Source organism: Neopsephotus bourkii, unplaced genomic scaffold (assembly GCF_033783945.1).
Source record: "Neopsephotus bourkii isolate Nb327-2 ecotype Australia unplaced genomic scaffold, CSIRO-AGI_Nbou_v1 NB_1036, whole genome shotgun sequence".
NCBI classification, from domain to species: domain Eukaryota; kingdom Metazoa; phylum Chordata; class Aves; order Psittaciformes; family Psittacidae; genus Neopsephotus; species Neopsephotus bourkii.
This window is the reverse complement of record NW_026901525.1, coordinates 920,214-926,181: the sequence shown is the minus strand read 5'-3', so window position 1 is coordinate 926,181 and position 5,968 is coordinate 920,214. Positions and strand designations below refer to the sequence as shown.

Sequence of the window (5,968 nt, the reverse complement as noted above, 5' to 3'; positions counted from 1 at the left end):
TTAGAGCATCTTCTTTTTTTTTTCCCCCCTTTCTGATGGCTGTGGGCGATTTTCCTGTGATGTGAGAAATGATGTCTTGCAGTTCCTGGACATATTATGGGATGAGCCTTGTCACACAGCCCAGTCACTTCTGTGATCTCTCTTTTGAGAGCCAAAGAGGAAAAATGTCCCCCTGGGACACTGTGTGCTAGCATGACAAAACCAGGCCGCTGAAGAGGGAATAGCTGATCCCAGGCTAAATAAACCCTGAGCCTAAAGACCATCATCCCCAGGCAGAGCACTTGGTAAGAGAAGTGGGAGGTCTGCCATGGAGGCACCCTCTGCCTTTAAACAAGAGCCTGTGCCCAAGGGATATAAAGGTGCTTGCTCTCCTTTGCACAACCTGGAGAAACAGAGAGCATCAGCCTATACTGAGGTCAAAGTCAAAGGATGAGAACAGGGAAGGAGCTTGTCCCTGTGGAGAAGTCTGTCCAGCAAGAATCCAGGTCTCTTCCCTTGAGGGCTTTCTTGTGCACTGCAGTGAGGGTGCAGACAGGGAGATGAGGAGCGCTCCTGAAGTCTGGGAGGAGAGAATCTGGTTTGGGACACTAAAAGCCTGTTGGCCCTGCTTTAGGTCAGGATGCAGTGCCTGCAGGGGATGCTATAATGCCATTTGTCTTGTGAGGGCACTTTGCAGAGTGGTGGCCGCCACTGGGTAACATCAGGATCAGGCAGCAGTGTCCACGCTGCTGCTTCATAGGAACAGAGCCAGGAGGGGGGATGCAGGACACAGTGGTTTGGATGGGAGGGCACCTCTGGAGGTCTCTGGGTGTGCACTTTGCTCAGAGCAGGACAAGCATGGAATGGGTTCAGCTGAGCTCTGAAGTGTCCCTCCCCTGACTCCTGCTGCGGAGCCTCTGAGGCATCCATCCTTTACCCATGGCTGTTTGGTTTCAGTCCCTCCTTCCCTGGTACAGGCTACATCTCCCTCTGGCCATCCTTGTTTCCTATCTCCAAAACACCTGTGGGGAATTCACACCGCTTCTGCTCCTTCCTTTCCCTCACCTGGAGCTACAATAACCCTGATTAACCCCAGGGTTCATTAATGCCCCTGTAGCATAAAAGGTGAGATGGGAGCCACTGGTTTGGTGCTGTGCTTTTTCAGCAAAGAAACAGCATCTTTTCCTTCCTGTTCCCCTGGGGAAGACAGCAAAGGTAAGAGTCCCATTGGCCTGGTGATGCACAGAGGATGGGGGATAGAACAGGGTGCATCAAACCAAAGGAGTAAGCACAACCTCGGTGCAACCTTCCTGTATCCCCATGTTACCCAGAGCTGCTGTGGATTCCTCCTTGGGTGCTGCACACCCTGCAGAGGTGCTCGTTTATTTATTTAGCTGCTCTTTGACGCGAAGGTTAACCAAATCAAACAGCGCTGATGCGGTGCAAATGACAGAGGGATAAGTGGTGTCCTCTGTAATCACTGTCGGTGTCAAGGCGAGCACTCGGGTAGCGGGGGTGCAGGTCTGGTTCAGTGGGGAACCAGTGATTCCTATTCAGATGGGGCCATCTAGTGGCCGCAGGGGCATATTGCAGGGGTATGGAGCAACAGCATCAGCTTGAGCAGATAAATAAATGTTGAGGTCAAGGTCTAAGGATTTATCAGCTCCGGTTATGGTCTGCACTTGCCTCTCCTTAAGGAAATAAGGCAGCTTAAATGACCTGGAAATATTAAGTGGGAGAAAAGCAGCCAGGTAAAACAAGATAGAGGAGGTGGGAAGAGGCTCATGGACACTGAGCATCCCTGCACGGTGTGATGGCTCCCTGCAGACTGGGAAGAGATGGGCTTGGTCCTGGTTCAGACCAATTGCTACCAGCCCTTGCACCCCAGTGCATCACTTGGAGGACTCAGATGGTCCATTTTAAGCAGATGGAAGTTTGTTGGTTTAATGCCAGTCTCACCCTTTCTTCCCCTTAACTCTGATTTTGGGGATCCTGAGATGCAAACCCCCATCTTCCTGTCTGTACCTTCTCCCTGTGAGTTTTCTCACTTAGTTCAGTTATTGCTAGAAGGAAATGGTGTGTGGGTTTGGGAAGTTTTCATCACTCTCTTCCATGGTAAAATGATTGCACTTCAGTTCTGAATAGACTTCCACTTCTGCTATTGCATCTCGCTTCCCACCATCTACCTTAACTTTTCTTTCCCCTTACACCTGCTGCTATCAAGATCTCCTTCATATACATTTGAAATGAATCCTTTATTCCCCAAAGCAGGCCTTGCTGTCGGCTCTAGTGGCGGTACCAGTAATTGCTTCCTTCCTATTGCTATTAGTTGGTGAGACACCGTGGCTAATCTGTGGGTGCGCTGATATAAACCAGAAGTGTCAGGTGATTGCATTGAAGTCGATGCATGAAAGGTCAGGTGCTTTATTCATTTTATGCCTTTCTGATAGCGTAGCAAGAGTCCCTGAGGCTCCTGGATCCCTGACACATCACCCCAGTGCAGCTATTGCCATACCCAGTTGTGTTCCTTGCTGTCTGCAGGTATCCTGCATGTGTTAATTCACCAGGAGCTCTGGTGCAGGACATGCTCATGGTACCTGTTCACAACTGTGTAAGGTTGACCTGTGGTGCCAAAGACCCCGTTTCCAGCTGACTGATGGATGGATGTGGAGAAGTTGCCCCTAACTCCTATACCCACTATACCAGAGGCTTTGTCCCTTGCTGTGCCTGCTTGCGAGGCAGTGGAAAGGCCTTGGGCATCCCAAGGCAGGATGGAGAATCAAAGGTGTGTGAGCAGGAAGTAATGCACCTCCTTGCTCAGCTGTGAAATCACCCCTGTGCCTTGTCCTTCATGTGCCTCAGGTCAGCCCTGGTGAGCAAGAACTCTCCCTCCCCATCCCTGACCACCTTCTACCATGGCCCAAGCACTTCATGATGCTGCAGGCTCTACATCATGAACGTTCACTTTCTCCATCCAGATGAGAGGGGGAGCAATCTGATCCCCACCATGGAACACAGCACCACCTGAGGATGGATAAACTGATAACAGATAAACCGTTGAGCATTTATGGTTATCCCTAGTCTCATCTACACAGGATGTAACAGTAGGGATAGGTCACAGAGCAGTAAAACACCACAACTGTAAAACATGCAAACCACTTCCTGCTGTGATGGGTGATTAAAAGATAAGTAAATCCCAATGACTATCTGAAGTATAAACCCACTTACACTTCATTGCCAGAGCTCTGATGCTAAGCAAGCCCATCACTAAGGCGATCACAGGGGGTGGTGTGCTCTGCCTTGGTGAAGCCTCTTCCCAAACTGAACGTAAAATGACAAATAATAACATGCACACCATAAATTTACCAGCACCCTAAACCTGTCTGCTCATGGAATTACCCAAGAGCGAGGGAGCGTTTCACAAGGAACAGTACATTCATAAAGCCCAAGAGAGGTTTTGCTGCCTGATGTTGCTTGGAGAAAGATCATAATAATAACTGGTCTGCTACCTACCCATTCATTAGCAGCAATTACGCTGTATTAGTGGTACAATTTGCTATTGGAAGCTGTTACCAAGCTAGAAGCCCTCAGTTTAATTGAAAGCACTTTCTTATTTGATTACTAATGGCCCTGTGTTATAATATCAGTGACCTGCATGAGGAAATTGCCTCCCCAGAGGGATCTGCTGGGAGACGGAGCTTCCCTCCTGCCCTTAGGAGCAGTGGAGGTTTTGATCTTGTGGAAGCCTCTCGGCACCCAAGGGGAGGTGAGGAAAACGTGGTCCAGGGTTTTTTCCATTCCCAAAGGACATCGTTTTGCCAGAAGATCCAAAGGAACTGGGGAATCGGTGGCAAATGACAGAAGGGCTGGTGATGCGTAGGATGCTGCAGCAAAGAGAGGGTGAAGAAGCTCCATATCTATAGAAGGATCATTTTAAAGCCTCCAAGAAGGAGGCTTCCACTGTAAGCCCGTCACTCCATAACTGGGGATGTATGAGTGTTTGGGGGGGCTTCATTGTGTGCAGCAGCTCTTGTTCCCAAGATAAGGATGTAATTAGGTAAAAGGAAATGCAGAGAGAGGCTCATCACAGTGCTTCCATCTTGCTGCTGTTGGCGATCCATTAATGAACTCTAATTACAACGTCACAAGCCTGTGTTGTAGCCCAGTGACTAATTGGCTTTGGAGATGCAAATGCTCTGTTGTTGTTTAAAGCCAGGAGAAGGGAGGAAAATGAATTGGTAATTAGTTTAGTTCTGCTTTATCTGCAACACGAACCAAAATATTAGTTACAGCAGCAGTTCTCTGCCTGATGATGGAGCTTGGCCCTCCTCCTAGTGCAGAGCACTGGAAAAGCAGTCTTCCTGTTTATACCTGCAACAGTCCTGTGTTGTGTTCCTTGTGGAGGGTTCTACTGCGTGAAGTAGGCCTGGAGAAGGCAAATGGTTTGGTTGGATTGAGGTTTCAATGAGTAAAGACCATAGTGTAGAGAAATACAGATTGCTGCTTTACTGATTGGATGGATGGATGGATGGGCAGGAAAGATAGCTTGGGAAATGCAGATACAGTGCTATGATCTCCATACAAACTCAAAAGAAGAGCTGCTGTGTCTGCATGCAGGGGCATTTCTTTGCAGCATCCAGGAGTGTTGCTCTGAAACAAGTAACTTGGTGATTTAGACACCGTGTCTCCTAGGTCCTTCCTCAAAATGCCTTGCTGAGGTTTGAAGGGCTTGGTGCACCAGCCCTTCACATCCCAGTTGGAGTCACAAAGCCCCTAAGCATAGACCTACCTGGATAAGCCTCCCTAGAAAGGGCTGAGGATTGCTTTGCTCCTCAAAGAAATGAACAGCACTGGGTTTTATGGAAGCTATTGGGTTAAAGTGGCAATGGGCAAGCATAGGTTGAATGGATCCAGTTTCCCTGTGGAGGTGAAAATCCAGCCCTCACTTTAGATGAATCTATCCCATTACCAGAAAAAGCCAGGTAAACGGCTTAAACTGCATAATGACAATAGCAATCCCTTATCATGGAGACATTTCCATGGGTGCCATGACAGGAATTAAAATCCAATCCATCTCTTAGTTCATGAGACTATTAAATTTTACTTTCAAGGCATTTAAAGAATAAATAGGCATGGAAGAAAATGAGCTCCAGGAGCTCATTGCCATCATTGGCAAACTGATTGTAACTGGGGAAAAACACCCAGAAAAATAATGCTGTCATCATCGTATCAGATGGAAGTGAATTGCCTCTGATCAGCTGTTAAATTGAAGAGCCATAGGAAAAAATGGGAAATGAGGACACCAGAGTGAAGAATAAGCCCAGAAATATGTCAGGGAACCTGGATATTGTATTCCACGAGGACCAGATGAGTGCTAGGCTGATGGAACATGGCACAAACAGCAACTTTACTGGCCATAAAGTTCTGTTGTCACAAGAGAAGCATTTCAGCCTAGCTGAGAGTGATAAATGAGGCTCCCAGCTACCCCCATGGCTCCATCCCCACCTCAGTGTGGCGATGAGCAGCCATCAGTGAGCAGTGAGGTTTCCAGCCCCTCAGCTCTGTTTTCATGGATGCATTTCTCAAAGCCCAGTTGCTTCCTGGGTTTTCCTCTGGCCAGGAGTTTTTGTTATCCCTTTTCCTGGCTTTGCCATGGTAAAAACCCCTCTGCCTCTTCCCAGGGCACACGGTGCTGGAAGGGGTTTTGGGCCCAGAGGAACCATGGGGACAGTTGTGAAATATTTCCATCATATGTGATGTTTTCTGGGCTATGCTTGACGCTGGTTTCAAACAGAGAGAGACAACAGGATGGACAACAGGAAGGGACTGAAAGGAAAGGTTGTGCCAGAGAGGGGCTCTTAATCAGGGACTGTAGCGATGGGACAAGGGGTGATGGGTTCAAACTGAAACAGGGGAGACTGAGCTGAGCTCTTAGGCAGAAGCTCTTCCCTGTGAGGGTGCTGAGGCGCTGGCACAGGGTGCCCAGAGA

General features: G+C 48.4%; 1 long non-coding RNA gene across 1 annotated transcript; it reads left to right on the top strand.

Moving 5' to 3' along the window:
- The first annotated feature begins 1,080 nt into the window (after positions 1-1,080).
- Positions 1,081-3,691, top strand: LOC133216272 (uncharacterized). The gene is made up of 3 exons (XR_009726599.1): positions 1,081-1,194; positions 2,521-2,764; positions 3,656-3,691. It is a non-coding gene; the product is annotated as an uncharacterized LOC133216272 (long non-coding RNA).
- The last annotated feature ends 2,277 nt before the right edge of the window (positions 3,692-5,968 follow it).